The following is a 22851-nucleotide window of genomic DNA, read 5'->3' as shown; positions in this document are numbered from 1 at the left end:
TAACCGAAAACACGAGCCGTCAAAGATACCACGAGCCGTCTAAGGCACTACCCAGGTGGCTTCTTCCTAGGGGCAGTCCTGGATGGTCTCACAATGAACTTAACAGGTCGTGGACCCCTAAATGGTCCGTCTAAGGTGTTGTTAAGGGTCCTTAGTCGATTTTTGGTTCACAGACTAGCCCGTTTGTCCTTTCTAGCTCTCTCTCGAAGTCTGAGGTGTTACACTATATATATATATATATATATATATATATATATATATATATATATATATACAATTAATAAATTTATCTGCATTTCGCGTGATGAAAATGACTTTCATTAAATTTATGACATGAACTTTTTAAAATATTTGATCATTAAATAAAAATAGAAAAAGAGATTTTTTTTTAAAGAAATAAATATTAATAATCTAAAGGTAACATCTAACAATTATTAATAATCGAAAACACAAAAAATGAAATAATAAATACTGAAAAGTTGTAGTAAGCTACACAAATAAATAACGTATAAGTTCCATATTCACAAGCCTGGCATAAAGTCTGTACACAGGCATTAGCCCTACCTTGCGAGATAAAGCGGATATTTCTGATCAACCCTCGGCTCAAATAAAAAACAAAAACAACAATAGTAGAATACAAAAAAACAAACATATAAATGCTTACCTTGCTCACAAGGCGACCACCAAAGGCCTCCTTCACAATGTTGTCTTTTGTCTCTAAATTGATACAACAACTTTCAAGTTGATTGAGAAAGCACAGTAGGGATTTGTGAGCATCTTCTTGTTGGTTCTCATCGAAGTAAGGTGGAAAATCTATTATTTTCCCAAATTTAAGGAACACAAAAAAATATAAGGTACATAGTTGGCACAAGGCACAAAGCACAAGTTAACAAACAAACTATAAAAAAGTAGCATTCATTTTACAATTTTGCTTGATGAGTTTTTCTAATTTGCAATAGATCCTATTAGGCAAATTATATATAATGTACTTTATTGATTAGAATGTTATTTCAACCGTTGATGTAAAATTAAAGTAAACTACAAAAGGAAATAAATAAATGACTAGGGTACGTTAAATATAAGTGGTTTAGAGATAGGAGCATAGGTTCATGTGAACCCACCTGTTTCCATGTGTGTGTATGTGTAAGATATGTGATATCTCTTATGTTAAATCACAAACAAGATATGATAAAGCATACCTGTTGAAGTTTGCTTTTAGTTACTGTAGTAACTTTTAGCAAAATAAGTTATTTAGTTTGAATAAATTTGAAATTTGAATTTTAGTTAGGTCGTTTTAGTTGTTGAGATATTTTAGGATTTTTTAATTTTAAATTATGCAGATTATGTGTTTTATGTTGGCTATTTAAAGCCTCTTAATGCTTAATAAAATTATTGAAATTCATTTCAATCCATTGAGAGAAATTTTCAATCTTTTTGTGCTACCCCATTTTTAAAAAACACCAACAGTGCTATCAAGAGCTTCATTGATCTTAAGGACCTGTGAAATCTTCCAAAGAAATACCATACATTTTTAACCCATAAGGGCTACCTTTTTAACGAATCGGGGCTACCCATTTTAACCCCTCAAGGCAACCTTTTCAACCGGTGCTTTTTACAATGCACAGGCTTTTCTAAATCATTTTAAACCAAAATAATGGCAAGCAGCAGTCTCTCTTTGAATGCCCCACAAATTTTCACAGACGAAAACTATCAAATTTGGTCTGTGAGAATAAAACCATATTTTGAAACATATGTGATAAGTGAAGTTGTGATGGAAAAAAAAACCCTTACAACCTCTCTCTACAAATCATACAAAAGTTCAGATTAAAGCACTTTCAAAAAAACTTCTACACAAGACAATGTCATCGCATGTGTTTTTGAAAAACAAAATCAAAAGAAAAAAAAAGAAAAAAGAAGAAATTTTGCAAGTTCAAAAACAATGAAAAAATCCAGCATAAACTACCAAAGCAAAAATTGAGGAGGATCATTTTTTTTAATTGCAGTAACTAAAGCAAAGGAGGAGTGTTGAAGTTTGCTTTTAGTTACTGTAGTAACTTTTAGCAAAATAAGTTATTTAGTTTGAATAAATTTGAAATTTGAATTTTAGTTAGGTTGTTTAAGTTGTTGAGATATTTTAGGATTTTTTAATTTTAAATTATGCAGATTATGTGTTTTATGTTGGCTATTTAAAGCCTCTTAATGCTTAATGAAATTATTGAAAGCTATTGAAAGTCATTTCAATCCATTGAAAGAAATTTTCAATCCCTTTGTGCTGCCCCATTTTTAAAAAACACCAAAAATACCTCTCAAGTGGCAAACAATTTTCTTTGGAAAGACATAATCAAACACACCAGGCATAGAAAGCTCCACTAGATGTTGAATCTTACAAACCACACAGAGTCCGTCCATGTGAGCTCCAACAAGAAGTAACATAAATCAACTAAGGTATAAAAGTCATTCCAAATGGATCAAAATGCAAGGAAATTCTAAGATGATACTTACGATTACATGGTGATACATGATCGATTGATGCATATAGCTGAAGCAACACTATAGCGTGAATGAAAGATTGCACAACCGCATTCAAAAATAATTTGTTGTCTTAAGTTATACATGCCAACTCCCTAAAAACAGATAATAACATAAGCACAAGAAACAACAATAGTTAATAGAACACACACAAGTAACACTTAATTTACCTTAAAAGACAAATTAATTAATATTAAATGTAACCTTCTTAATCATAGTAGAAAAAAGGGCTTTCCCATATGTATGACTTCTCAATACAACAACAAAAATCTCACTATATGTAATGATCTGATAGGTTGTTTTTAGAAAGTTTTATGAATTTACTATTTTGGCCCTCCCGATCTCAACCACGAGTCTTTTATTATTTGAGTTTTTAAAATTTGTTCCGAACTTTGAGTAAAAAGTTGAGAACTTGGGTGAGTTTGTGATGTCTGAAAGGCTAAGTTGCTGATGTAAGACCTCAGAAATTGGAACTTGGAATGGAAAAGAGAAAAGGCTTCAGTTGAGTACAAGTGCATGTGTATGGAAGGTTGTATGGTTAACAAGGTGTCATGGGCCGTACAACAAGCCATGGGGAAAGTTAAACTTAAAGATATTTTTACAAATGGTTTCATAGCCATGAACAGGTTCACAACTCGTCACCCGACCCATGAAACTTAATTCCAAAACTCAAGAAGGTTCACAGACATTTGGATGGTCCATGAAGCTTTGTACAGACAATGTAGTCGTCCGTGAAAGGAACCCATGTGCTTTTAGTTTTTGGGTCAAATTCGAATGATCATATCTCTCGCTACATAATGAATTACGTGGCCCATAACCTATCAAATTAAAGAACGCTAAGTCCTCTTTCCAACGCCACCAAGTTTTCCTTATTTTGAGTTTGAAGTAAAGCATTATGCTTATTATAGTGAAGCCCTGTCAGAGAGTCAAAGTTTCAAGGACGACTATACGGCCAAAGATGTGTTTTATGGACCGTGGAGCCTTAAACAGTTTATGAAACATCCCTTTTCAAGCAGCTCAACAAGTTTCTTAGTTGGGGTCGTATTGGTCTTTCCCATATGCATTTGGTACTCAAACTATGTCATTTTAACCCCTATTCTAACCCTAAACCATGAAGTTTTAAAGATAATTAAGGGCTTATAAATTATTAATTAGTTCTTTTACGTTCAAGAACACTTCAAGTCATTAGAACAAGATTCCAAGAGGAGAAAATATAGGGTTCAAGCGTTCTTTGAGTTTCATCGATTTCAGTAAAGATCTTCGTTCTTCCTAGTATGTAAGGCTATCATTGTGTTGGACTAGTTCTTCCTCATGCCCTACATCTACTTTCAAATCACCAAAATAGTAATCTTGGGTTCTATCCTTAGATTTGAGTATTCTTGAGATGAGTTGATAATGAGTTCTTGAGTTGCTGATCATAGAATTTTTATTTCTAATTATTGAATTATCGTACATTGTGTATTGCGATTATTGTGTTAATTATTCATGTTTATTATTCAGCATGAAATTTATTCTTGAGTATTCATTAAATTCTTATTGAGAGACTTTTAAACAAAACATTATTATTTAAACTATGTTTTGAGGAAGTAAAGAGAAGTTTGAGGAAGAGTATAAGGGAACTACGTATTTCCCAAATGTTTCATTTTTACATATAAGTAAAAAGAGTAGACTTTATTTGAGAAAAGTTAAAAGAGTTTTTAGAAAGATAAGGTAAAGAGCAGTTACCTCATAATGGGGCCACTTTTGAGTAATTATCTCAACCCAGAATGTATATTTACAGTGAGTAAAGAGAAAGCTTGTTTTCTTAATGAGTTATGAGTCTTAGAGATATTTCAGATCAGTTACCCCTTTTAAGAAGATAGTTTGATCAATTATCTCAAACTAGAGAAAGAATATATTTTCATACATTTTAGCAAGAGTATATATTAGTGGGAGTACTATTGAGCATTAATATGGGAGAGAGTTCAGATAACTCATAGCCCCACAAACTATGTCTTGCAAACATGGGTACAAGATCATAATTTTAGATGATTCCTTAGTGCCTTCGGACAAAGCTTAGTGGATCCACTTAGTTGAGAGATTCTATATCTCGGCATGATATAGGATAGTTCTGGCAGTGTGGACAATATGTTGTATTATAACGTAGCTCATACTGATGGTTGTCAGTTAGATAATCTCCTAATAGAGTTAAAGTATATTTTAACTATATCACTTATTATGTTGAAGTTCAGAGATGAGAAAGTATTTTGTAATGTTAAATGATTTCATTCCTTTAATTCTTTACATTTAGTTAAGTTTATGTTATATCTATTGCTTTCCTTTTATTCAGTTATGTCGCCTCAACTATATTACATACTCATGCATTCAGTGTAGTGATCTCATTCGACATACATCTTTTATGTTCTGATACAGGTGTTCAGGATCATCAACGTTCATTTCTTTGAGATCACTTTGTACTTCAGACAACTTTGGTGAGCCTCCTTGATTTCCAGAGGATTTTATATTTATTTTCCTATTATTGTTGAATTGAGTTTTCATGGGTCTTGTCCCGACATGTATCCTACTATTAGAAGCTTCATATATAGTTAGAGTTGAGGAATCTCTCAGTATTTCCCTTTTATTTGGAGATGTTTTGCAAACTATTTATTTATAACATTGAGTACTTTCAGTCTTTGTGTTGGGTCTATTTTGGATATAATATTCATATAAAGCTTCTTGCTACTTGAGTGAGTCTTCTTCTAAATAGTCAGCCATGCCAAGGCTTCGCTTGGGGATCAGAAATGGTTCTCGAGTGCCTGCCACGTCTAGGGTGTAGGCTTAAGGCATAACAAACTGTGTATCAGAGAACATAGTTCAAGAGTCCTAGGGTGTCTATGAAGATGTGTCTAGTATAGAGTTCTTCTTATAGGTGTGGAGCACACCACATCTATAATTGGAATGCTATGACATTGAGGAACATTCACTTTCTTCTTACTCATATTCGTGTGATAGAGTTAAACTCTATAAAAAGTTCTTCTAACTAGTATTGATGCGTGTCTTTTAAGATCTTTCCTCCAGGAAGATATATTTGAGGATGTCCTACTATGAGTAATTGTAATTCTCAATTTCAAGAGGCTCCCAATGCACTAGAAGTGCAACCCCCTTAGGGACAAGTCACCAATGATGAGTTCAGGAATACTATTCAGATGGTAACTCAAGTTGTGGCAAACTAAGTTGGTTAACTAGGAACGGGTTGTTAGGATGTAACTGATACATCTACAATCTGTGAATTCTTGAGAATGAATCCCTCGGAGTTCACTAGATCGAACATCGTTGAGGATCCGAGAAACTTTGTGGAAGAGCTTTAGAAAGAGTTTGAGTTCATGCGTGTTGCTGATATAGAGCGTGTGGAATTAGCCTTATATAAGCTAAAAAGTATTGATAGTATATTGTATATTTATTGGAAAAATAACATGGAAAAGAGGGCACCACTTTTGAGTTAGGTTGTGTTTGAAGAAGCTTCTTGGGGAGCTTCTTTCCCTAAGAGCTAAGAGAAGTTAAAGTGAAAGTGTTCCTAAATCTAAAAAAAAAATCGATAAGTGTGCAATAGTACATTTTCAAGTTTACTCAACTGTCCCGCTATGTACCAGAGATGGTGGCATATATGAGGAGCATGATGAGTTTGTTCATGTATGGGCTATCCCGCCTATCAAACAAGAAAGGTAAGGAAATTTTGTTGATAGGGGATATGGACATTGCTAGACTCATGATTCTTGTGAAGAAGGTTGAAAAGGATAAGTTAAAGGATAAAGAAGAGTTTCTCAACAAGAGGACGAAGACAACCACTAATTAGATTGGCCAGAAAAAGATTGGGAAAAAGATGGACCTGCTCTATCTAATTTCTTTAAATTTTCCATGTGTAAAACCTTAGTAGAGAACTAAATGGGTGCTAAATGTATCCTTTGATTCATTATCCTCAATATTGTTGAGTTCATATTTCAAAGATGTTTCATCTGAACAATCATTGAATTCACCAACATCAGAAGGATGAATATTTTTAATGCACGAAGAAGTTGTGGGGATAATTAAATTTACAAAGGGTTTTTGAATTTGAATATATTTGGAAAACAACATAGTTCTTCTCTTTGTATAAAACATAATATATGTCTTCTAGGTCAAGACAAGATCTCCGTGAACCCAAAGAACCTACGAAAAAATTAAGCAAGATATCAAGTTAGTTGTCGTAAATACACAAATATTTCTAACAAAATAAGGAAATTTTGTTATTCTACATACCTTCTGGTCATCAAATTTGTACCATTCATTTGGAGCACAACGAATGAAGTTGTATTAGTGTCCTGGAGAGATTGAAAATCCGTAATACACTATAACTGGGTAGAGATCGTATTTAATTTCTTCCTGTTGAGAAAAAGACAATTTTTAAACAATATCATGTAACTTCCAACAAAATAAAAAATGTACGTAAAATTCTAAATGAAGATACTCACATTATTGATTTCATTGGTATAAAGAAGCATGTCCAATTCCTTCACAATGTTGTCTTTCGTCTCTAAATTGTTACAACAACTTTGAAGTTTATTGAAAAGCTCTATAGGAATGCGTGTGCATCTTCTTGTTGGTTCCCTTTGAAGTAAGACAAAAAATCTAATGTTTTTACAAATTTAAGGATCACAAAGAAATATAAGGTACATAGTTGGCACAGAGGCAAAAAGCACAAGTGGACGAGCAACTATAAAAAGTAGCATTCATTTTATAATTGACCTCGATGAGTTGTTCTACTTTATAAACGATCATATTAGGCAAATTATTTTTTATGCACTTCATTGATGAGAATGTTATTTCAACCCTTTATGTAAATTAAAGTAAACTACAAAAGGAAATAAATAGATGACTAGGGTAAGTTAATTATAAGTGGGTTAGATATGTTAGCATAGATTCACGTGAATCCACCCATTTCCATGTATGTTTGTGTGTAAGATTGGGGATATCTCTCATGTTAAATCACAAACAATATAGGATAAATCATACCTATCAAATGGCTAAAAATTTTCTTTTGCAAGACTTACCCAAAGGCACTAGACATATAAAGGTAAACTAGATATCGAATCATGCAAACTATACCGAGTCTGTCCATGTAAGCAACAAGAAAAAATGACATTCATTAGCTAAGGTAAAAAGCCATTCAAAATGGATCAAACTAAATGGAAATTCTATGTTGATACTTACTATCACATGGAGATACACGATCGATTGATGCAATTAGCCAAAGCAACACTAGGGTGTGCATGAAAGATTGCAAAATCGCATTCGAAAAATATGTGTTGCCTAAGTTATACATGCTAAATCCTTAAAAAACAGTCAATTACATAAGCACAAGAAATAACTAGAGTTAATACAATACACACAAGAAACACTTCCTTTACCTTAAAATACAAATCATTTAATATTGAAATGTAACATTCTTAGTTTAAAGTAGAAAAATATGCTTTATTATATGTATGGCATCTCAACTCAACAACAACAATAACAACAACAACACTATTAAGAAGAAGAACAACAACAAACTTAGTCTAATCCCACAGAGATAGTGTGTACGACACACCTTACTCCTACCTCTTTTGACAGAAGAGATATTTTTTAGTGATGTATGGCATCTCAATGTCTACCTAATATTTCTTAGCTCTGCACCTAAAAGTACCTATTTTTGTAAATTGAAATTTTATTAAAACAGTGGCTAGCTATATTTTAAATTACCGAGCTGAAAAGTTTTTAGGCCCAATCTTATATATTTAACTTAGTTGATTGATTAAGATGTCGTAAATATAAGGCTCAAATTGTATAACCTCAACGAACTTAAAAATGGCAAGCCCTGGTTAATTTACTACAATAGTTGGTTGATTAAGGTGCAATAAATATAGGCTAAAAGTATAAATTGTATCACTTGAAATAGTTAAGAGTGGTTAGCCCATGCTATTTCACTATAAATTATATCACTTGAAAAAATCTTAAAAGATTTTAGATAAAAGTGGTTAACCCTTCACTTTAAAGTGGCTATTTTGTAAATTGAAATTTTTATTATGAAACTAACTAGTTATATTTTCAATTACCAAGCTGAAAAGTACTTAGGCCCCACCCTATCTATTTAACGTAGTTGATTGATTAAGATGTAATAAAAACAGAGCTAAAATTGTATCACCATAAAGAACTTAAAAGAGTCTAGGTGATAATGCTCAAATGTCTTCCTTAAGACCAATTAAAAAGGACACTGGTCGTAGTAGATAAAAAATACAACTAAGAGTCGAGGTCGAATCACACAAAGAATGGCATATCGTGGAGAATTCGCATTAAGAGATTCAGATTTTAAGATCTCTCTTTTGGAATAGTAAGAAGAAAAAGGTTGATACTTTCACCAATTGAATAAAATGCTTTGGTTATCAATATCGCAAACGAACTAAAATTTTGAAGAATTCAAGAGTTAACAAATATCTAGAAATCATTCATGACATGATTCACAAACCTTGAATCCATAATTCAAATTCAAGGGAAGAGTTAAGAGTCAAGTCTTGAGAGTTCTTCGTGTCATTTTAAGAAGTCTTTTACAATTATTTTTAAAATTTGTTTTAAATGACTTGAGAACTGAGTTAAGGAAGAGTAGATTTTAGTTCATTTTCTTTAAAATGATATATGGGAACTAAGTATTCCTAAGAGTAAATGTTTTTACATTTAAGATGAGAGGAAACACTGATTTCCAAAGAGTTCATCAACAATATTTAGTACTATCTCTTTTAAGAGAAATCGTTTATTTAATAATATCAAAGTTGAGGAAGAGGAAATGTTTTATTTAAAACATAATCGGCTAAGTTATATTTTGGGAGTAGTATTGAGCACCGATATTGGGGAGAGTTCGAAAAACTCACAGCCCCCATAAACCCTGTAGCCAACGTGGGTAGAAAAAGGTCATACTTTTTAGATGATTCCTATGTTTATTTTAAGCATATACTAGTTGATTCACTTAGTTAAGAAGTTCTATACCCTAATAAATTATAGGACTGCTCTAACAATGTGGGATAGACGAAGTATCATCACATAGCTCATAGTGATGGTTCTCGGTTACATAATCTCCCAAGCAGAGTTTACTTTGTATTTTTGCATACAAACATAGTTTATATTGTATTTTATAATTCATTGAGTTGTTATCCACTGTTTTAAAAGATTTTCTTTATACTACATTATTTCTATTGCTTTATATTGAAATGAGGTTGAGTTTAGTTGAAATGAGGTAAGTGTTTCTTCAGTTCTAGTTCAATTTTATGTCATGTTTAGATTTCCCCTCACATGCTCATACATTCCAGGTACTGATGCCATTTGGCCTGCATCTTTTAAGATGCAAATACATGTAACTAGGATCAACATCCATTGCTTCGTTGATCTAGTTGAGCTTCAAAGTAGTTGGTGAGCCTCCTTGCTTCCGGAGGACCCCTTGTTTACTTTCAGCCATTTCATTTTGTTATTTGGATATTGTGGGTCTTGGCCCGACGTCCATCCCAGTTAGTAGAGGCTCTATAGATGGATAACTATTAGTTTATGAGTATTGTTCCTTTCACTTGTTATGTTCTAGACTTGAGTTTCCCTTGAGGCCAGTTTGAATGTTTATTTCAAGATATATTGAGTTTGATTTTGAGGCATTGAGTAAAGTTGTACTTTTGAGTTCATACTAATCATGAGTAAGTCTTCCGCTAAGAGTTAAGCCGGGACAAGGGTTCACTAGGGGCCATCAATGGTTCTCGAGTGCCAACCACGCCCAATGTGTTGCCTCGGGGAGTGACAAACTTGGTATCAGAGCACATAATTCAAGAGTCCTAGGGTGTCCATGAAGTCGTGTTTGTAGAGTCCTAGTTATCGGTGTGAAGTGTGTCATATCTATAATTAGGAGGCTGCAACATTTAGGAATTATCTCACTTATTTCATACAATTTTTGTGTGATAGAGTTCATAACTATAAAAGTTTCTTTCTAATTCCTGTTTGCACGTATCTCTCAGATCATGCCTCCACGAAGAGCTGTTTGAGGTCGTCCTGATAGGAGGAATGTTGAGGTTCAAAGGATACCTAATGAACCAGAAGTGCAACCTCAAGGAGAGGTCACTAATGCTGAGTTTTAGGATGCTTTCCCGATATTGAGCCAAGTGGTGACCAAGCAAGCTGGACAACATAGAGGGAATTGCCAGGCTGTGGCTGATACAACCAGGATTTGTGAGTTCTTAAGGATGAATCCTCCAGATTTCACTGGTTCAAGTGTCACTGAGTATCCAAAAAACTTTGTGGAGGAACTGCAGAAAGTGTTTGAGGTGATACATGTTGCTAATGTTGAGCGAGTGGAACTAGCTTCATACCAACTGAAGAGTATTGCTAGAGTATGGTTCGATCAATGGAACAAGACTAGAGGTGAGGGTGCACTATTTGTGAGCTGGGATATGTTCGAGGGTGCCTTCTTAGGGCGTTTCTTTCCCTGTGAGCTAAGAGAGGCAAAGGTAAGAGAATTCCTCACTCTTAAGTAGGAATCTATGAGTGTGCATGAGTACAACCTCACGTTCACCCAACTTTCCCATTATGCTCCGGAGATGGTTGCTAATATGAGGAGTAGGATGAGTTTATTTGTTTTTGGGTTGTCTCATTTGTCAAGAAAAGAGGGTAAGATAGCTAAGCTGATAGGACACATGGACATAACAAGACTTATGATCCATGTGCAGCAGGTTGAGGAAGATAAGCTGAGAGATAGAGAAGAGTTCAAAAATAAGAAAGCTAAGCCAACTGGGAACGAGACAGGACAACAGAAGAGTAATGTGAACCAGTCTTCTTTCCAACAAAATAAAAATGAACCTTCTCCATCATCTGCTAGTGCACATGCACCAAGGAACATAGGTGAGCTCAAGAATCAGAATTTACAGAATTTTAGAGCTAGTCCTGCACAGTCTCAGGGTAGTGTGGCACAAGGAGGAAATGGAACTCCTGCATGTGCTAAGTGAAGAAGGACCCACTCAAGAGTGTGTCGTGATGGCTCCACTGGTTGCTTCAAGTACGGTCAGAATGGTCACTTTATGAGATAGTGCCCTAAGAACAGGCAAGGTAGTGGTAATGGGGGTAATAGAGCACAATTATCTTCAGTTGCTCTACCAAACAGAGCTGCACCTAGAGGAACTACTTCAGGAATAGGTGGAGGAGCAAACCGTCTGTATGTTATCACTAGTCGTCAAGAGCAAGAGAATTCACCAGATGTTGTTACTGGTATGATCAAAGTCTTTTCTCTTGATGTATATGCGTTGCTAGATCCAGTAGCGAGTCTATATTTTTTGACCCCTTATATTGCCATGAAATTTGATATTCTTCCTGAGAACCTTCTTGAGCCCTACAGTGTTTCTACACTTGTCTGTGAGTCTATTCTAGTTGAGAGAGTTTATCGTGGTTCTACCATTTCCGTCAATCAAAAGGACAACATGGCTCATTTAGTCGAGTTAGACATGGTAGATACTTATGTTATTATAGGTATGGACCGACTTCATGTATATTATGCCTCAGTTGATTATAGAACTCGAGTAGTTAAGTTCCAGTTTCCTAATGAGTCAGTTATTGAGTGGAGGAGTAGTTCAATAGTACTTAAGGGTCATTTTATTTTGTACCTTAAGGTGAGAAAGTTCGTTTCCAAGGGGTGCATATATCACTTATTCCGAGTTAATGACCAGTCAGTTCCAGTTGTGAGTAAGTTTCTAGAGGTCCTTCCAGATGATCTTCCCCGAGTCCCTCATAAGAGAGAAATAGACTTCGGTGTAGATATTCTTCCTTATACTCGTCATATCTCTATTCCGCCATATAGAATTGCTCAAGCAGAGTTAAAAGAGTTAAAAGAGCTGTTGAAAGACCTTCTTTAGAAATGTTTCATTTGATTAAATGTCTCACCTTAGGGAAATCCGGTCTTAATTGTGAGGAAGAAAGATGGTTCTCTTAGAATTTGTATTGATTACTGTCAGTTGAACAAGGTTAGTACCAAGAATAAGTATCCACTTCCGAGGATTGATGATCTTTTCGATCAGCTTCAGGGTGCCACTTGTTTTTTTAAGATAGACCTCAGATCTGGCTATTATCAGTTGAGTGTAAGAGAAAGTGACTTCGCTAAGACAACTTGCAGGACTCGCTATGGTCATTATGAGTTTTTGGTTATGCCTTTTGGCCTAACTAATGCTCCTGCAACGTTTATGGACCTTATGAGCATAGTGTTTAAACATTATCTTGATATGTTTTTTTATAATTTTCATTGATGGCATTCTAATCTATTCAATGAATGAGGAACATCATGCTAGTCATCTAAGAGTAGTTCTTCAAACTCTCAAGGCTAGAGAGTTGTATGCTAAATTCTCTAAGTGTGCATTTTGGCTTGAGTTTGTGGCATTCATAGATCACACTGTTTCTAGTGATTGGGATACGAGTTGACACACATAAAATTGAGGCAGTGCAGAACTGGCCTAGACCCACATCTCCAATAGATATTAAGAGTTTCTTGGGTTTGGCGGGTTATTATAGGAGGTTTGTCGTGGGGTTTTCACCTATTTCATCCCCGTTGACTAAGTTGACTTAGAAAATAGTTAAGTTTCAATGGTCAGAAGCTCATGAGAAAGGCTTTAAGGAATTGGAAACTGGGTTGACTACTCCATCAGTGTTGACCTTACCAAAGGGTACTCAAGGTTTTGTGGTATATTGTGATGCGTTCAAAGTTGGATTTGGCTGTGTATTGATGCAGAATGGTAAGGTTGTAGCTTATACCTCTAGACAACTTAAGATTCACGAGAGGAATTACCCAACCCATGATCTAGAGTTAGCTGATGTAGTATTCACTTTAAAATTATGAAGTCATTATCTTGATGGTGTTCATATAGATGTATTCACCGACCAAAAGAGTCTTTGGTATGTATTCAATCACAAAGAGCTTAATCTTATACAGAGGAGGTGGTTGGAGTTACTCAAGGATTATGATATGAGTATTCTCTATCACCCAGGTAAGGCTAATGTTATTGTTGATTCTTTGAGCTGATTGTCTATGGGTAGTACCGCCCATGTTGAGGAAGAAAAGAAATAGTTAGCCAAAGATGTGCACATACTTGCACGATTGGGAGTCCGGTTAATGGATTCCAATGAAGGAGGAGTAGTGGTGATGAATGGGGATGAATCATTATTAGTGTATGAAGTGAAAAAGAAACAAAATCAAGATCTTATTTCTCTTGAGTTAAATGCAAATTTTCTTAACAAAAAAGTGATGGCTTTTGAACAAGGGTGAGATGGTGTATTGAGGTACCAAGGTAGATTGTGTGTACCAAAGGTGGATGAACTTCAAGAGAGGATCATGGAGGAAGCCTATAGCTCCAGATATTCTATCCATCCAGGTTCCATAAAGATGTATCATGACTTGAGAGAAGTCTATCGGTGGTGTAGTATGAAGAGAGGCATTGTAAAGTTCATTACTAAGTGCCCAAATTTCCAACAAGTTGAGAAAGAGCACCAGAGGCCCGGTGGTATGACTCAAAATATAGATCTTCTAGAATGGAAGTGGGAGATGATCAATATGGATTTCATTATTGACTTACCACAGTCTCGTAGGCAACATGATTCGATTTATGTGATTGTAGATTAGATGACTAAATCATCCCATTTCTTACCGGTAAAGACTACCTTTTAAGCAGAGGACTATGCTATGTTATATATTCAAGAGATAGTCAGACTTCATGGAGTTTCGATCTCCATTATTTCAGATAGAGGTGTGCAATTCACCGCATAATTTTGGAAGTCTTTCCCTTTCTAGGGTTCCAAGGTAAATTTGAGTACTACTTTTCATCCTCAGACTGATGGTCAAGTAGAGCGTACGATTCAGACTTTATAGGATATGTTGAGGGCGTGTGTGATCGATTTCAAGGGCAATCGGGATGATCACTTACCTCTCATTGAGTTTGCTTACAACAACAGTTATCAGTCTAGCATCAAAATGGCTCCCTATGAGGCTTTTTATGGGAGAAGATGTAGATCTCCTATTAGATAGTTTGAGGTTGGTGAAGTTGGGTTGATAGGACCAGACTTGGTTCATCAACTTATGGAGAAAGTAATGACTATTCAGGAAAGGTTGAAAACAACGCAGAGTCGACAGAAATCCTATAGTGATGTTAGGAGAAGAGACTTAGAGTTTGAGGTAGACGATTAGGTTTACTTGAATGTTTCACCCATGAAGAGTGGTACCCAGTATATTGGTCCTTATAGGATATCTAAGTGAATTGGCAGTATAGATAATGAGTTGGATCTACCGTCAGAGTTAGCAACGATCCATCCAGTATTCCACATTTTAATGTTGAAGAAGTGTATGGGGATCCTTTACTTATTATACCAACATAATACATTGGTATTTATGATAGCTTATCTTATGAGGAGATTCCCTTTCAGATTCTTGATCGTCAGGTTCACAAGTTGATAAACAAGGAGGTAGCATCAGTCAAGGTCTGATAGAGGAATCACTTTGTTGAGGAAGCTACTTAGGAGTGTGAGGAGGATATGAAAAAGAGATACACACATCTCTTTGAGTTCAGAGAAATTCCAAATTGAGGTACTAATCCTTTTCTTGGCATTTACTTTAGTTGAAATGTTGTGTTACATTGCATATTGAGTGTTTGAGCTGGGTGTTAGATGTTACAATCCTTAGTCTACTTAGAGTAATCTCATTCGAGGATGAATATTCCCAAGGGGGAGATATTGTACCAACTCGGTAATTGAAAGAGCTAAAAATAGAAATAACTAAATGGGAAATAGCAAAATCTGAAAATTTTGCATGTTATACATGAGTTTTGAGTTTTGGGTCAACTTCAAACAACCAAAACTTTCAGGTACATGATGTTTTAGGTGGCCCATAAGATATCAAATGAAACGTCTTTGAATCCTCTTTCCAACGCTGCAAAGTTTGCTAGTATTTGAGCTTGTACGAGGCAGATATGCCCGTCTGAGGTCAGGCTGTTAAAATAAAGAAATTTAGCCAAAAATATGAGGGGTATTTTGGTATTTTCCTTATCCTTTCAGATTTAAGCATTTTTAGTAAATGATTTGGGGGTCTAAACTGATTTGGTTCAGTTTTCCCAAATCAATTTACGCTAAGGGTTTTGAGAGGAGTTCAATTAGAAGAGGAGAAAAAAGAAAAGTCAAGGCGGTCATTAAGTTTTCTTGCGAATCGAAGGTTGTTTCGCCAAGTGTTTAATATCTACAAGGTATGTGAATTTTCATAGTGTTGGGTTCTTTCACCCACACGCCAATCATGTTATTTTTAGCGCAGTTTCATTCTTGAAGTTGAAGGATTTCAGTTCTTGATGAGTTTTCTTGAAATTTCATTCGTAATCTTGATTATTGAGTCTTTGATGAGTTCTTGAGTTAGAAGTTAGAGATTTGAGAGTTGTTTTCAGTAGATTATCGTGTACATATATTGAGTATTCAATTATAACTGATTGGGGAAGAAATTATTCAATTTTAAGCGAATTAAGGTAAGAAAATAAAGAACAAAATTTGTCGGGTTTTCTAGGTAGGGGCTTGGCGAACTGTGCCAGTAGTGCACTAGAGAAGAGGTTATGTAGTTCAAGGGCTGGCGCCCTGCTCCGCTCAGTGCACTAGGGTCATCTGACCCACCGTTCTCCATCGTTTAAGTTGTCTAAGTTCTTTAAAAGGATTCCTTTGATCCCTATCCATTCTAACTACTCTAAACTACTTCTAAACATCTAGAAATCATTCATAACATGAATCACAAACCATGAATCCATAATTCAAATTCAAGGGAAGAGTTAAGAGTCAAGTCTTGAGAGTTTTTGAGTCATTTTAAAAAGCCTTTTACAAATTGTTTTAAAATTTGTTTTAAATTACTTGAGCACTGAGTTGAGATAAAGTAGAGCTGAGCTCATTTTCTATAAAATGATATATGGGAACTAAGTTTTCCCAAGAGCAAATGTTTTTACATTGAAGATGAGAGGAAACACTAATTTCCAATGAGTTCATGAGTTGTTTTCAGTACTATCTCTTTTAAGAGAAAACCTTTTGAGTAATAATCTCAAAGTTGAGGAAGAGTAAATGTTTTCTTTAAAACATAATGAGCTAAGTTATATTTTAGGAGTGTATTCAGCACCGATATGGGGGAGAGTTCTGACAACTCACAACCCCATAAACTATGTAGCCAACATGGGTAGAAAAGGGTAGTACTTTTTAGATTATTCCTTTATTACTTTTTAGCATAGATTAGTGGATCCACTTAGATAAGGAATTCTATACCCCGACAATGTATAGGACAATTCTGGTAGCGTGGGCTAGACGTTACATAATCATATGGCTCATAGTGATGGTTGTAGACTAGAGAATCTCCCAAACATAGTTTATTTTGTATTTTTGCATACAAACAAAGTTTATATTCCATTATATAATACAATGAGTATTGTTATCTACTGTTTTAAAATCTTTTCTTTATATTGCATTATTTCTATTCCATTATATTGAAATGAGGTTGAATTGAGTTGAGACGAGGTAAGTATTTCTTTAGTTCCAGTTCAATCTTATGTCATGTTTATATTTCCTTTCACATAATCTTACAGTCCATGTAATGATGACATATGGCCTGCATCTTTTATGATGCAGATACAGGTAACTAGGATCAACATCCAGCGCTTCGTTGATCTAGTTGGGCTTCAGAGTCGGTGAGCTTTCTTGATTCCGGAGGATCCCTTGTTTACTTTCAGTCATTTCATTTTGTAATTTGGATGTCATAGGTCTTGTATTTATGTCCATCTTATTTAGTAGAGGCTTCATAGATAGATTGACGTTATTTCATGAGTCTTGTTCATTTCAGTTGTTATGTTCTAGAGTTGAGTTGACCTTGAGGCCATTTTGACTGATTATTTCTAGATATTCTAAGTTTGCTTTTGAGACATTGAGTAAAGTTGTGATTTGGAGTTCATACTAATTATGAGTAAGTGCTTTTCTAACAGTTAAGATAGGTCAAGGGTTCGCTTGGGGCCATCAATGGTTCTTGAGTGCTGGGTGCTAAAGGTTCTCTTAGGGCCAGCAATGGTTCTCGAGTGCCAGCCACACCAAGGGTGTAGGCTCGGGGTGTGACGTCTTATCCCATAAATTAACCTCATGCTGATTAGACCAAATTCATGTATGCGTAGCATCAAAACAGAGCATAGCACAATACCCAGTACATTAAATTAACCCTTATGTAACATCCCAAAAATTTCTAAGTTAAAACTCGAACCATTCTTCATTTGTAAAGAGATTGTACCGAAGGATTCTTAATCTTCCTTAGGTGGTTAGGTCAATTATTTAGTGTGAGAATGAATTTAGATATGAATTAAGGTAACTATAATCCCCTAACACAAAGTTGAGCTGAAAACTATCATACAAATTAAGTTTTGATGTAAGATTCTACTTGTGTCAACTTTAAACGATCATATCTCTTAGATTATAAAAAGTTAAGCGACCCATAATCTATTAAATTAAAAATATTTTAATCATCTTTCCAACTACATCATTTTTGTGTCAATCTAAGTTTCGAGTAGAAAGTTATGACCAGTTTAGTAACATGATATAGTGTAGTGACAATTAGCCGATGGGAAAATATCAAAAAGGGTTGTTTCTTTCTTTTTGCCTCTAAGAAAACTCTAAATGAATTTCTTTACGAAATAAAGGCCCACACAAATCCGATTTTCATCTCTTAATCCAACATTCTGTTTCTCTCAAATCCTAAGGCCAAACCCTAAGGAAAAATCAAAGAGTAGGACTTGCGTTCAAGATTCTTCTTCAAGGTAAGTCCTTCTCCAAAAAAATATGAATCATTATAGAAAATTATAATTCATGGCCATAGAGATTTCAAGAAACTAATTCAAAAATCTCAAGAAAGGTTTTATTGATTGTTCTCCTTCAAGCTAGCGTTTCAAGGCTCCTAATCAAGTTATTCTTCAAGATTCTTCAAGATCCTTGTTCTTTCAAGTATGTAAGGCTATCATTGTGTTGGACTAGTTCATCCTCACGCCCTACATATACTTTCAAATCAGTAAAGCCTAAATCTAGGGTTCTATCCTTAGATTTAAGAATTCTTGAGATGAGTTTGTTGTTGAGCTTTGAGTTTTATTCCTGATGGTTGAGTTGCTATATGTTATGCATTGATATTCTTGAGTTGATTCGTTCATGTCTATTTTTCACCATGCACCCTATTAATTGAGTATTCTTGAGATGTGTAGTGTTATTGAGTTCTGAGTATTGAGTTTTTTTATATTGTTATTGAGATCCCTGAGTGGAGTTGTTCATGTAAATATTTCATCATAAACCCTATTTTGAGTTATAAATTTTGAGAATATTTTCAATCGAACATTTGTGTTTTAAATTGAGTTTTTGAAGAAGTAAAGAGGAGTTTGAGAAAGAGTATAACGGAACTAATTGTCAAATATTTCATTTTTACATGATGAAAGAGAATATTATTTTGAGAAAAGAGAAACTTTAATTTCTAAATGAGTTTATGAGTTCAGAGCTATTTCAGAGCAGTTACCTCTTTTAAGTGGATAGTTTGAGTAATTATCTCAAACAAGAGAATGAATATGTTTATATATTTGAAGATAAATATATATTTTATTAGGAGTAGAATTGATCACCGATATGGAGATTAGTTCAGTCGATTCAAAATCCTCATAAACCATGTCTAGCCAACATGGGTAAAATATTATACTTATTAGATGAATTCTTATTGCTTAGTGGATCAACTTAGTTGAGGTGTCCTATATCCCAACACGATATAAGACAATTTTGGAAGTGTGGGCGAGACGTTTTATCATCACGTAGCTTATAGTGATGGTTTTCGATTAAATAATTTCCCAAAATAGAGTTAAAATCATATTTTTATTAGATCATTTAATATGTTGAGTTTAGAGATGAATAAGTATTTTGAAAAGTCTTAATGGTTTCACTCCTTTATTTTCTTACATTCATTTTAGTATATATCAATATCTATTGCAGTCCTTTCATTTAGTTATTTGTTATTCAACTATGTTACATACTCGTACATTCAATGTACTGATGGCATTCAACCTAGATCTTTTAATGAGGCAAATACATGTTCTTAGGATCCTCTACAAGAGTCTGTTGAGATCACTTCATCCGCTTGTCACCTTTGATTAGGACTTTCTTGCTTCCAGAGGACTCTAGTTTTATGAGTTATTAGTAGTAGTTCTGTTGAAAGATCGTGGGTCTTGTCCCGACTCTCATCTTTGTACAATAGAGGCATCATAGATAGACAGTTTTGGAGAGTCTTATCAATTTTATAGGTTTTCTTTAAAACTTATGTTTACTACTCAGTATATGCAGAGAGTTTGAGATTTAATACACTATGGATCTAGCATTTCTTTTAGTTTGATGTTTATGTATGCTCGAGTTACTCTTCCGCTTGTAGTCAGCCATGATGAGGGTTTGTTCTGGGACCAACAATGGTTCTCAAGTGCCGGCAACATCGAGGTTGTAGGCTCGGGTTATGAAAAACTTTGTATCAAAGAAGAGAGTTTAAATGTCCTAGGGTGTCTATGAAACCATGTCAGTAGTATCTTCTTTATGGATGTGAGGGACCCTCTTATATAAACGAGGGACTACATACATTTAAGAAAAAATTTCATTCTTTCATACTTGAAATCTTTCAATAGAATTGTGTCTTAAGGAACTTATTCATACTCGTGCGTTTCTCAAAATCCATTTGACTACCCCTCAAATTAAAGGTGGTTGAACTATCAAAGCCCGAATCTTTTTCGATGAGTTACTCTTAGTAAATATCTTCAAAAAATCATGAGACTGTAGAGGGGCTTGCACTACAAAAAAACCCCAAATTGCCAACAGATTTTACTAATAACTTAAGTTGGTTAGTATTCTACTAACAAATTACCAACATATTTCTAACTGAATTATATTTTAAAACTTAACAACGAAATTCTAACATATTACCAACCAAAATATTTCTAACTATATTACCAACGAAGAATATATCAGTTGGTAAATATGACAAAAAAATTATTTAAATAATTTATTAACATATTACCAACGAATTACTAACCAAACATTTACCGATGGCAAGATTGTGTTGCTAAATTTACCAACCAAATACAAATGTGTTGGTAAATTAGTAATGAAATGGAATTTGTTGGTAAACTTTCCAACCAATATCCAATCAGTTGGAAATTTTGCCAACGAATAAAGATTGTTGTTAGTAAATTACTAACATCATTAAAATTGTTGGTAATATACCAACCGATCATTAATCCATTGGTAAAATATACCAACATATTAATTATTAGTTGGTAATAGTACATATGAATGTTGAGTTGGATAGTAACTATTACCAACTGTGATAAAATTTATTGGTAAATTATTAAATATTAACTTATATTTGAATAGTTGGTAAATTTATCAATCGAAGTTATATTTTTCAATAAATCAGCGTGTAGTGTTGAAATAATAAGTAAATTTAACGATGTAACACTAAATAAATATTTTTCCCTGAATTTAAGCTTTTCGTGATATATTTAGTGATAGATATCAATTGTTATTTTATAAAGAATCCAACATTTAATATTAAATTTATCTTTATTTACATATATTGTTACATTCACTAATAATATTACCTATTTTATCGATCCAAATTTTTTCATGACTCTCTTAATTTCTTTTGGAAGAAAAAGCAGGTGAAAATCATTTTCCCTTCTGAAGTTTGCCATAAAAATCAAATCCCCATCCCCCAACATTAAACAATATAATGATCCCCCCCCCCCTTTTACGAAAATCTGGCCATTGACCGGCAACGTTAAAAATTTGACCGATGACTACAAGGGCAAATAGTAATTTTCCCTATCTTAACACTTAATGGGGTGCCCTAATAAATAAATGGGTGTTTCATTTTGAGGTTTTCATATTCGATTTGTGTCGTTACGCATTTTAACTTTTAAATTTTAGCTGAAACTTGACTTTGGTCAATATTTTTGGTAAACGTGCTCAGATTAGAACTTCGTTAGTGTCATTAGCTTCAGAAGGTCATTTTTAAACTAGCAAAAAGGTTGGTTCAAGTTTTGAGGCTTCCGTTTTCAGTTTTTGCCGTTAGGTGTTTCAAATCTTAAGTTTTGGCCAAAATTTGACTGCGGTCAATGTTTTGGTGCACGTGCTCAGATGAAAATTCCTTCAGCGTGATTATCTCCCAAGGTCATTTTTTATTTAATAGGATGGTTGGTTTTGGTTGTGAGGCTTTCATTTTAAGTTTTTGTCGTTAGACGTTTTAACTTTTAAGTTTTGACCAAAATTTGACTTTGGTCAATATATTTGGTAATGAGATCAAATTAGATTTCTATCAGCGCGGTTAGCTCTGAAAGGTTATTTTTGGTCTAATAGGATATGGTTGGGTCGATTTTGACGCTTTCATTTTTAGTTTGTGCCGTTAGTCGTTTCAACTTTAAGTTTTGGCCATACTTTAACTTTGGTCAATATATGTGGTAAACGTGCTCATATGAGAATTTCATCAGCGCGGTTAGCACCGAAAGATTTTTAATTCATCTGATAGGATGGTTGGTTAGGGTTATGAAGTTTTATTTTCAGTTTGTGTCGTTAGGCATTTTAACTTTTACGTTTTGAAAAAAAATTGACTTTGGTCAATATATTTGGTAAACTTGCTTAAATAAGAATTATGTCAGTGCGGTTAGCTCTGGAAGGTCAACTTTGGTCTAATAGGATGGTTGGTTCAGGTTTTGAGGCTTTTGTTTTCAGTTTGTAGCTTTAGGAGTTTTAACTTTTAACATTTGACAAAAGTTTAAATTTGGTCAACATTCTTACTATAAGTGCTGGGATGAAAATTTTGATAGAGCGTGGTTAGCTCAGGAGGCTCCTTTTTGGTCTAATAGGGTGGTTGGTTCTGGTTTTAAGGCTTCCATTTTCACTTTGTGCTGTTCAGCATTTTAACTTTTATATTTTGACCAAAATTTGACTTTGGTCAATATTTTTGGTAAACGTGCTCAGATTAGAATTTCATCAGCCCAGTTAGCTCCGTAAGATCATTTTTCATCCAAAAGGATGGTTGGTTCTGGTTTCAAACTTTTGTTTTGAGTTAATGTTGTTTGGCGTTTTAACTTTGAAGTTTTGATCAAAGTTTGACTTTTGTTAACATTCTTGGTAAACATACTTGAATGAGTATTATGTAAGTTAACTCCGGAAAGTCCTTTTTGGTCTTGTAGGATGGTTGGTTCGGGT

At 34.3% G+C, this 22851-nt stretch overlaps 1 protein-coding gene across 2 annotated transcripts in view; it reads right to left on the bottom strand.

The window, feature by feature from the left end:
- LOC125843341 (transcription factor TCP2-like) overlaps positions 1-22851 on the bottom strand; it is a 264363-nt gene that overhangs the window by 156591 nt on the left and 84921 nt on the right. The gene's annotated exons all lie outside the window — the stretch shown is intronic.

The sequence above is a fragment of the Solanum stenotomum genome, chromosome 10, assembly GCF_019186545.1.
Source record: "Solanum stenotomum isolate F172 chromosome 10, ASM1918654v1, whole genome shotgun sequence".
NCBI lineage: Eukaryota > Viridiplantae > Streptophyta > Magnoliopsida > Solanales > Solanaceae > Solanum > Solanum stenotomum.
Note: the sequence above shows the minus strand (reverse complement) of the source record. Positions and strands in the feature narration are given on the sequence as shown.